The following is a 12,502-nucleotide window of genomic DNA, read 5'->3' on the forward strand; positions in this document are numbered from 1 at the left end:
ATGCAAAGACTTATTTGTTCTATCTAAAATAAATACATATAATTACTCTAAGTTAAATTTCCCATTCAATTAATTTGCGTCTTATTTCTCTGAAAGCCTTTTTAACAATCAAAATTAAATAAGTAAAGAAATAAAAGAATGGTCCCCCCCTCAGAACTGCCACGTGTAGTCTGTAGTAATAGTATTAACCCTTTTTTTGCATAAAATTGTGGATCTTGGATAAGGCCGCGAATTATTCGATGGCATTGATGAACTACAATTCAGATAATTGGCTTGAATCTGTTATTATTTTTAATCTTAATATAATTTAACAATGTTTATAATTTCTTTTGTAAGTTTTATTGAAAATGTCTTACTTGTTAAAGCAATCTTTTTATTTGAGAAAAGTACAGTGGCAACTATTCCATACATATAAAGATTCTCTCAGATTTAATCATAAAATGGTTTTGGATTTCTTTTGCATTTTCAAATAGTGAAAATGGTAGCTCAATGAAAAATATTAAACATATAACTTATTACAATGAAAAATATTAAACATATAACTTATTACAATGAAAACTATTAAACATATAACTTATTACAATGAAAAATATTAAACATATAACTTATTACAATGAAAAATATTAAACATATAACTTATTACAATGAAAAATATTAAACATATAACTTATTACAATGAAAAATATTAAACATATAACTTATTACAATGAAAAATATTAAACATATAACTTATTACAATGAAAAATATTAAACATATAACTTATTACAATGAAAAATATTAAACATATAACTTATTACAATGAAAAATATTAAGCATATAACTTATTACAATGAAAACTATTAAACATATAACTTATTACAATGAAAAATATTAAACATATAACTTATTACAGTTGTCGTCCTATATAAATTTCGAATTGAATAATAGCACCAGTTTCCCAAACAGTATTAGTACCGTCACAACAATGACGTCAATGTCTGTTAGTGGAATTCCTTGTTTATTTAAGTAACATTCAATATTAGATGTCTCTCATAGATCAGAACTTTTGCAGAGTTCTGAACCAAGTTCTTTCATGAAGGAATAATGTCTTTCCTTCATTTTTCGATGAAGTTATTTTGGTATTCTTTTTTCTATAAACTAGAAGGAATGGTCACCTCGAAACAGTCACGTATAGTCTTTATTAAAGGTATTAACCCTTTTTTTCTGCATAAAATTGTGGACCTTGGATAAGACCACTCATATTTTGATGGAATTGATGAACTAAAGTTATGAAATACAAATAATTGGCTTGAATCTGTTATTATTTTTAATCTATCGTGGCAATAAGAATTTCAGAATCTTTTTGCTTGTCGATTGACATCAAAATTCAATAAAGAACTTCAAAGATAGACTCAATATAACAAAAGAATTCCACTGATATAAGACATCGCGTTTATGAGTTGTTGCCTTGCATGCATACAGAAGTGCAGACTCTCAACTGCTTGAGAATTCCGTTCATAGTTTGAAAAGTATCTATATACTGGATGCTAAATCTGTGGTCCAAACTTTATTTAGCTATTTTTTTGCATTCTGTAGTTGTCTAGTTCACCTGCACTCGATCAGCCAGATAGACATATTTCTAGTGAATGGATTTCCTGTAGAAATGTGTGGCGCCATCTACCCACAGCAAACCAAAGTCGTCAGACTCACTTGACGCAGTAACAGCATCAGCAACCACACACGCTAGCCATAACGCTTGGCGCTACTCAAATGGGTGCAGGCGCATTAGAATCAATAGCTAATACATCACCACTCAACAGTCACATCGTTCGTCTCACCTTCGACTCACTAGAGGGAGAGTCTGTAGTGAATATCTTATAAACCAGTTAACAGCTACGCTACCCGAATAATTGCTTTTGTATTGTGGTCATGTTACTGGACTGAGAACTACAAGGTCCCAGGTTCTATCCCCGCTCAACACAATCCGCCACAAATGTATAAATATTGTTGTAAATCCATATATCAAATTTTAGCCATATTTTTCAAAGCACTTTTGTTAGTTATTATGCTTATAGACAGACAGACATAATACCCAAAATGTGTTTTTTCGACTTGGGGAGGACTGAAACGTAGAGAGTCGTCAAAATCTTGTTCGAATTTCTTTCTTAATGATTATTGCAGTTATGTCGTATACTTTATATATTGTATACGTGAAAATAATAAGTTGTATTCTTTTATACTTGAAGCCTTTCGCTTATAATGACATATCTGATATGCGCATCGAAATACTGAATTTTTGATTTTAAATCTGAAATGAAGTGACATATTTAAGTATTTAAAAAGGCATAAATTACTTACAGATGCTTTAAAATATCATGCTCTTTATATTATTATAAGCATCAAAATAACAATAAATGTCCCAAATAGGATGTGTCATCTAATTAAAAAATTAAATTTTTATGTCAAAAATTTTCAAAAATACAACGTAGTGGTTTCCAATTCTCTTTTAGAATCACTTTTACTGTTTCACCATTCTTCATTTTATATGTATAAAAAAAATTCTGAAAGTTTGCTTTAGTTACTGAACCAGTGTATATAACAGCTGCTGCCATTCGCAGTTTCTTAATCAGCCCTTTTTTTACTTGAGAGGTGACTCATGGTCTGTATTCAAGACGGACTATGGAACGTTTTGATTATTAAAAGTACCTACAAAATGGTAACAAGGTGCAAATTAATTTTTTGTGGAAATTCAACTTGAAACGATATTTAATTTGTTTTTCGGAACAATAAGCAAGCCCTTGTATTAGGTGAATAGTTTTGCATCGAATTATTTCTCCAAGTGCAAAGGGTTAGTTTCCATTCTTTAGTTTTGTTCTTATCTGTCAAGGAATCATTTATTAACATGGATATTTCTTTCTTGATTAGGTTGGCGGCAGATAATATAAATGTCATAATGTAATAATAATAGTCATTGTGACTATATATATATATGCATGTTCCAAATCTTCTCCTAAACAATTGGGTCGAATTCACTAAGTTGCATACTTAATTCATGAAAAAGAATCTTCCTAACTTGTGAAAATAGAAAAATTAATTTTTAATTAACTGGACGTCTAATTAACAAAAATTCGTCTTTTTCACGCTTTGCACTAATTTACCACTATTTTGAGAATTTCTCTTTTATTTTAACAAGTCTTGAAAATGAAATAATAATTCTTAAAGAGCTTTAAACATGTTTAAAATAAATTTTTACCAAATCAACCATTCTACTTCAGAATTTGCTAAACCAACGTAACTAGCAAAAATAATTTATGAAGACAATTAACCATCAATGGCTTTAAAAATCATCCGATTCAAATGATATTCTAATTTTAGTTACAAACAGGCGATACACGAACTTCATATAATATTATATAAAAAATAATTTTTAAATTAAATTTTAAACCCGTGAAATGCCAGATATTTCGAATAGTATTAATAATCAATATCGATATCGGTTAAGAATTTCGCTGTGTTTTATCTAAAGGATCAAGTTCAGCTAGAACGGGTCTAGTAATTTCCTTTTATGAGTCTTAAAATCTAGTTCTTATTTAAATCTAGATTTCAATTTTATTGTCTTTGTACTTAAAATAGCTTTTCTATCTGTTATTGTCTTTGTATTTTTTTTCTAATCGGACTTTCATCTGGAGGTAGATACATCTTTGCTCAACGAGGGGAATCTAGTAGAAATTTGTAAATAGAAATAAAGCACAGGCAAAGACTGGAGTCTTTTTTAAAAAACGTATTTGCGAACTTTTTTAACTGCCGATTCTATTTTCTTTACTTAATTCATTAAAAAACAGCTAATTATACTCTTCATATTTGTGTTTTTATGCTCTATTGTAAAAATTATTTGATTTTCAGTATTTGATCTATCTTTAAAATTAATAAAAGAGTTTAAGGATTACATACAGAATGCAGAATTGTTTAATGTGTTCTTCCCTTAATGAAAACCAGAAAATTTTCAATTCATTAAAAAAAAATCACACCTTAATGGTAATAAGGTTGTGAAAACATTTTTTATTCAACATTAACTAAGTACATGTGTGCAATTTGTAATAATAAGCTAAAATGCAATAATAGATTTTAGTACAGAAGAAATATTTAAAAGTAATTTCTGATAACCATTAAATTGTACAAGTATTTAAAAGTTAAAAAAATTTTTTGTATAAGGAAATTGACGAAGAATAAATTATAAAAATAAGATTATTTTCAGTCGAAATTTCTTTTTTCCTTGGAAAGAGATTCTCAACATCGTCTTCTAAGTTCTAATACGTCATCTAATTTGTAATAAGTGCCATTAGCGTCTGTCAGAGGAACTGAAAAAAAAATCATTAATGCAGAATTTTTTTTAATTCCATTCCTTAAATACATAAAATAGCAATTAATTCATCGAATTAGAAATGGATATATTTCAGCATTCATTATCATTGATGCAATTTAATATTTTTAAAATAAAATTTAAGTTTCATTTTAAAAGAATACACAGCACAAAAGGAGCAGACTCCCACCCCACCTGAGCACCCGAAGTAATAGTACTATCATCGCATCAGTAAGAGGCAGGGAGCAAAGTTTAAAGAACCATGTCTAAAAAAAAATATTAATATCCGCCATGACACGGCCTATTCCGTAATAAATACATCCACTCCAAAGGCAAATTGTTATTGTTTTTTGTTTCTAATGGATCTAAAACACAAAGATGACTTTAAATCAATCATTCAAATTTTTTGAAAAATTACAATATTTTATCTTTAATACTTCGTAAGATAAAGAAAAATACGTTAAAATGTTCCATGTTTTCCTTTTTACAGATTAGATCCAAACTTTAATATAAATATGTAAATCTTTTCGCCAGATGCATTGAAAAACTCATTTATATATGTCACTGCCTCTTAGATGCTGCCATGTATTTATAGGAATAAATATTCAGACAAATGGTCAGGTCTTTAATGCATCTGGTCTAACATTTAACACCTTCTCCGACTTTTCTTCTGTTTAAAGTGAATGCTTAATTTCAATTGTATAGGATATTCGTATGAAGAAACGCACTCTGACAGCCAGGCAGACATTTCATCGAAAGACTTTGTGCAAAATTTGACAAATCTCAAAATTTGATACTAAGATCCTGTTAATACATTCCAGCTTCCTAGCCAAATGCATTTTGTTAGTTACTCTTTTTAGACGGACATATTTCCAGAAATGGGTTCTCGGACTCAGAGATTTAAAGCATGATGATTTGACAAATACTTCATTCCGAATTTTTTGATAGCTAAAATACATTCTCTGTGTATATGAAAGGATATTTTGTATACAGAAAGTATATACTTTGTCTTGTTATACGAGAAATCACATATTACTACCCACCTTGAGGCTACCTCTCCCCTTTGAATGACAGGAACGCCGTGCCAGCATTGGCAAGAACTAAGATTGAGTCTTAAGGACCATCACCGCGTACTACAACCCATCCTGTGGGAAGTGCGTCCGTCATCGGTACGGGCTAGTCGACCCCACATCATTTCTGTATCCCCGCATAAGGCGAGAACCAACTACCATACTGGAATGTTTTCATTCTCAAAACTTAGTTACCCCTGGTTGGCATTATATACGAGAAACTAAAAGTGACTCAGTAAATTAGTAGCTTTATTGATACTTAGAAAAGAATGAATATAGCAAACAACAATCAAAGTCAAAGTTTCAACCTGGGCAATCAAGAAAAGTTGTTCGTGTGTCAGGTTTCGATTCCGTAATAATCGGTAATACATATACAGAATGGCTGATATGATTAGCAAGTGACGTATAGTATCGTAGAATTCTTCATTCTCCTGGAAAACAACTTTTAATTACTTTCACGAAGAATTAAAAATTTAATTTAAAATTTTATAAAACAGGATAAAAATAGAGAAAGATTTCATGCGAATTGGTTGGATTTCCATGACTGAACTTCTATTATTAAAGGGTTTTGTTTTTTTCAGGAAATAAATAGTAGCATATTGCTCTTTGTTGCATTCGAAAATCCACCACACTTACGTCATGGTTTTGTTTATTCAGTTAAAATAGGGGAGAGGAGATCTGAAAGAAGAAAGTGTTAGCATTGAACATTAAGGTGAACTATTAAGGTAAGTAATTATCGGGAAAAGATATCAATTCTCTTATAGAATTCCTTGCAAGAATTTTTATTTTCTGTAAGGATTCTAAAGATTATATTATAATGATATATGCCCGATTTCTGTTCTTAAAATTTTGCACTCTGTTTTGCAAAATAATAATAATTTTGATGCTGAAATACTTTGAGTTTTACTATTGCATTTTTAATACTGTTTTAAGAATGTAAATTATTGATAATATCGGCGACATTTAACAATATTGCACAAGATATTTTTCGAGCTTCTGATAGCTTTTGTCAATTGAAACAACTTTTTAAGTAATCAATACGCAATTTTGAGTTAAAATAGTATAATTATTAATGTCGTGACATTCAAGTACGAATAGAAGAAACTGAACAAAAAGTATCTAATTAGAAGGAAATCAAGGTCAAAGAACGGTGAATCCTTCCGCGTTTCATCCGTTAACGAGGTAGAATCTTCGAAAGGTGGTAGGCTCGGAATACTGGAACGGTTTACAACAAAGATAAAACAATAAATCATCTTCAGTAATTCATCAACATAAAGAAAACTTAAGTCCAGTGAGATTCTAATATGGTATACCTTCTTTGGAGGACTAGTGGCCTATTGAAAAACAGATAATAGTCAGGCACCTCCTTAGACAGTTTTATGTCTGGTACACCACTGTATATTCTGAAAGCCAATGAAACCATGGGCCATTCTATTTTGACACCGACAGAATATTGAGGGGAGGAATATGTTGTGGAATACTATCTTTATATTTAATATTAGTGTATTTTAATAACTTTTTTATGTATTATATTTAGCGTAAGAGAAAATACTCCGAGAGCCACTTATCCTAGCTGGTTTCTAAAATGTCGAGCCTTCAAATTTTCATTTCATTTCAATAAGTTCACATAAGAAGTCTAACTCAGATTAAAAGCAAATAAAATGTATTTAATTATTCGATACACACATACTTACACTGTGTTAATTCAAGTGATTTCACTCTATATATTGAAAAATAACACAGAATTTATTCTTGAAGAATAACCATTAAAAGTAAAATATCACTTACTTTATTTTCATTTTGGTCCCAATCTTTGCTCATTTTTAAAGCTTTAGTTACACTTGTAATCAATTCAGGTACAGGTCCTACCTTTACAACAAATGACACTGGCACTATATGTTCGTGACAACCTCGTAAGGTAATTCCAATGAGTTTTCTTTGCTGTGATGTCATAGTCACATGGTTGGTTCATGTGAAGTCATAGTCACATAACCTTATAATATCATATGATCTAACATTAAACTGCAGGTTACCGTAGTTTGACCAATTACTATGCTATTAGAAGAATCATGAATCCACCTACTAGCCTGCCATTTTATCATTTTTATCTGCATTAAAATGATGAATGCTTATTATGCTTAAGGGAGCGGGAGATTCTTGCCAGCAAATATTAACCCTTTGCAGCCGAAAGATAATTCGATGTATAACTATTGACTCAATACATGGACCTGCTTATTACACCAAAAAATAAATACATGTAACTGCTTTAAGTTGAGTTTCTCTGAAAAATGAATCTAAATCATTTTATTACACTGTAGGTATTTTTACAATTAAATTTAAAATATATATATATATAAAATGTCAAAATGATGCATCTTTAATAGTGGCTGAGAGAAGACATTAGACCGAAAAGGATTAAATTACACGATGAATAATCTATGGAGTCCATTTCAGAGTCCAAACCTTCTGCTGAGACTCCACCGCAAAGGAATTAAACCTTCCCTGATCTAATAATAAATTTTTTGAAATATTCCGGTATATTTATCTATGGTTATTGTGAACATTTCCCCTTTTTCCTCAAATTATAATTGGTATTCGGGCTAGATGAAATGTATAGCGTTTCCCCTTAGTTAAGTGCCTAAGGACCAGCAGATGGGGATTCTCTTCACTATAGTCTGTGTATTTTCTGCAAGAGGTTCAAGGCTACCACGTTATTGTTTGTCTGGTATTAGTAACGCGGTAGAAAGTGTGACCTTGAACCACCTACAGAAAATACACAGACTATAGTAGAGTCATTGTGTGTTGTCATTTGTTGTATCCCGATACACGTGTTCCGTCATTTCAAATAAATCCATCATGTGTTCAAAAGAGAAGAACGTCAAAACATCCAGGTGTTAAACTTTTTTTGTCCATTATGAAGGGACACCTCAAATGTTCTAGAAATGATGAATCACCAGCAATGTTATTCTTATTTGTCGAACTCAGGTGGACTTTAGTCGGTATTGGCGATGAATTGATCATAATTAACATATGTTCGGGAAAGGTCAGCTACAAAGATGTATAATTAACAAACATTTCCACTATCGACTGGAGACCAATAAGGAAGTATTTCTGAGAAACTATTGAGTGATGAGGAACTTTAGTTCAGAATCATCTGACAGAAATAAAATGCGGTATTTTTTGAGAGAAGATACAAAAGCTGTAAGAGGCGTCGAAGGCTTTCTTGATTTGTGAGAATCTTTGGGTGATTCGAAGTTCTGTATTAAGGTACACCCGATGAAGATCGGTGGATTTCTGGAGAGACTTCCTAGAGTAGCTCATTTCATATCTTCATGTTGGGATTTACACTCGTACCTCTAGGTTTTAGTTGCTTCTATGTAAGTATGCATTTGTATACCTTTTGATGAATTTTATCATCGGTTTTAACGTATAGAAATTATTTTTCTAATCCCATGCAATCTACAGAATTTATTTTTCTAATCCCATGCAATCTACAGAATTTTTTTTAGAATTCATTTCAACCTATAGAAACATTTGTAGATACAAGAGCTGTAAGAGGCGTCGAAGGCTTTCTTGATTTGTGAGAATCTTTGGGTGATTCCAGCTTCTGTATTAAGGTAAACCGATGAAGATCGGTGGATTTCTGGAGCGACTCCCTAGAGTAGCCTTATGAGCTAACAGCCTGTTAGCGTCTTTTTAGTGTCTATTCTTCGATTTGATAGAAGGACTATTTCATGATTAAACTTTCAGCTGTTGTTTGAATTTAGTAGATGATATTAACCTACATGAGAACAAGTTGTTGTATACATATATAAGGCTGTAAATAAGAGAATCGTTTAGTTTAGCTGATTTCTTATTTGATCGGTTAGGTTGAAGATATTACAGTATAGATTTACTATTTATTTCATTATTCCGAGATTCTACATCGCTAAGGAGTGAAGCGTGGAAGGAGGAGTGCATTTCCAGAATTTTCTTCATTTTGTGACCAAGAGAAATATCTGCAGAAGTTACAGGCTGATTTTTATAATAGTATTTAACCTGTATGTTTAAAATGCCCTCAAAAACCGTGCTATGAATGTTTACAAGTTTCTGCGTAGAAATGATGGCGATAAAAAAAGGGGTCAGTTTTAGCAGTTGTCAATTTTATTTTTCACATAATAGCTAGATATTCCTTTATATCGCTTTCTATATACCTTTGCTAGTAAATAAAAAATAAATTGAAAAATAAATGTGATTTATAAATATAGTATATTTTTTCAAGAATATTTTTTTGTTGTAACATGTAATTTGAGAAGAAAATATATGTTCAAACGCAATTATTTTTTCAATGATAATATTGTTACGAATCTGTGATGCGGCTTCCCAGCATAGTTGGTTCCATAGGAGGTCCCAGAACTTGGCGACACACTTGGCAACCATTTGGCGACTTGGCGACAAAATAAATTATACCCGAAACATCGAGAATTTTCCTGATCCGTCCAGTACTAACGGAGATACGCCTCGAACGTTCCTGATTGGTTGAGAGGCTTCTAGCCCCGCCTACTCAGACCTATAAAAGGAAGCACCCGCAGCTGCCGGGCAGTGGTGTATCGAGTTGCGAACCAGTGGAGTCGAAGAGTAGTCGGAAGTAAAAGAGTAGTCGTTGTGGTGAACCAGGTCTGAGTTGGAGTCGAAGCTAAAGAACTGGCCTTCCAGAGATAAGCGGAGCAGCGACGGAGTGAAGCTAGTGCTGAACTAAGCTGTGTGCTACTGTCTGCAGTAGAATCTGTTGTATGCTGCACGTCTCGGCTGAAGATAATCGTTTTCTGTGCTGTATATAGTTGTCGTCCTTGTGCTGTCCTGTGTGTCTTCGTGTAAATAAACGTCGTTGTTTTATTCTCTACTGATGCCTGGTGATTGAGCGTTCTCCGCACCATATAACTTCCACTATCCAAACCTACCCGGAAATTTCGCAACAATATATTTCGAAAAATTTCTTAAACATTTTTATGTATCAAAAGAAAAAAATACATGCAGAATATATTGGCTGATTTTCATACTAATACTTTCATTAGAAAATTTAATTTGAGTGTAAAAAAAGGAGGTCTCGTAGACCATACCTCCCCAGTAAAAAGTTAATCCTTATTATACATTTGCCGAAGCATTTTTAAAGAATAGAATTTTGGCCAATAAACTCCACCAAATAAAATCAAAAACACAAAACTGAGATCTCGATTACTACTCTTAATATTCTTCGGATAACGATCTGTCATTTACTAAATCCATCATTGAGAATCAAACTTCCGAACACCAGCATGGACTGGAAATTTCAAGATGGATTCTGTGAATTTATAAATTGTTCTTGTCATCTGACTAGAGTTTGAATTCGCGAGGCATTCCTTTGGAAATCATCACGCTGCTTCAAAAGAGGTGAAATTCTAATAAAAATAAACTAGACATGGTTTCTTTTTAACTTACCAAAAGAAATATTCTTTGACTATATGTTCATTTAACATGTACTTTAGTGGTCAACATTGCTGGTATTCCGATCAGAATTAAAGCTGATTTCAATTCATCATTACACATTTGATTGTACAAATAGTTTGCATATTGACTATTTAGCTTGATTTCAGGTGACTTACTGAAATAAATATTAGTCATTTTTTTTCAAGAATGAGTCGATAAAGATAGAAATAAAAATAGTCGTAATTTGCAATGAAGGATTGTGTTCTTGTTAACTCATTTGAGCTCATAAGATCGCTGCGAATTGCTTCATATAACTAATCGAATTTTCTGAATAAATTCTAAAGGATAAGTCAGCCATCTGACTCTCCGACCCACCACGAAGGCACACGGATTTAAATCATAAAAACTGAATGACCGGACCGCCGCAACAGCAACATTGGCGGGAACTGTGGTTGAGTCCTAAGGGCCATCACCGGCCACCCTCCCCGAAGGAAGTACGTCCCGTTATCGATGGCAGGAGTCAGATCCCCCACCTATTAGTGTGCCCTCCAGGGTGGCGAGATCCAACCACCATGCCGAAAGCATCTCATCCTCAATTCGAGGTTCCCGCCGGGGGGTTAATTCTAAAGGATAAACATGATTCAAAATTAAACAAAAACCCTTCCGAAATTTAACTATTTAAAAGTACCACTAAGCGTTAGTTATCCAACAAATTACCTCAATTTTATACTTAAAATTTAAATTCGATGCAAACATATCAATACCTTAATTGGATAATTTAAATAGGAAGCAACGAGTTTGAAAATATATAACAATAAAGCCTGCTATTCCTTAATTCCAAATAGAGTCACATTTAGTAAATGCCAGGCAACCAGTCCTCCAATTTCATACCCACAAATTCACCAATTCTTGTCACGGTTCACTCTTTAAATCTGTTTCCTTAATTTTAAAAAAAGCAGAAGGGTTTAATTAAATAAATTACTGTAATTTTACAAAATTTAAAATATAAAATTGCCATCTAATTCCTGATTAAACTATTGTGGAAAGAGTTCGGTCCAACGAAATTAACCAATGGAAATAATCTTTTCAAAACTTTCTCCATATTTTTTAAATAATTGTATAATATTAAGAGATTACAAGCACAATATCAATGTAGAACAGTAGTTACGGACTAGAATATCACCATGAGATCTTTGAAGATTAATCCCTGGAATTCTATTAATACACAAATACAAGAGAATCGAATGTATTTTGGACGCATTTCACAAGTCTATTAAAACCGAGATTTGACACAAATATAAAATTGTGATTGATAACAAAATCAAGGGCCGAATGTCATATATTTAAGTCATAACGTTTTTGATTTATTGTATTTATATTTTTATTCTTATGAAAGTACAGTTCGACAAATGGTCGACCCCTTTACAGATTTGATTTTAACTTTCATAAACGTCTACATTTTAAATCTGTGTACCAAATCTTATTTATCTAATTCTCCAAGTTTTGTAGTTATGTTAACTTATATTCGGATAGCCGGACAAACAATCTCTCTCTGCTTGTATTATTTCACTCAAAATTTGATAGAAATCTACAAATTTGATGTAAAGATGTACAAATTTGATGCATACATTTGATTTTGCTCAAAAT

Source organism: Argiope bruennichi, chromosome 7, assembly GCF_947563725.1.
Source record: "Argiope bruennichi chromosome 7, qqArgBrue1.1, whole genome shotgun sequence".
Classification (NCBI taxonomy): domain Eukaryota; kingdom Metazoa; phylum Arthropoda; class Arachnida; order Araneae; family Araneidae; genus Argiope; species Argiope bruennichi.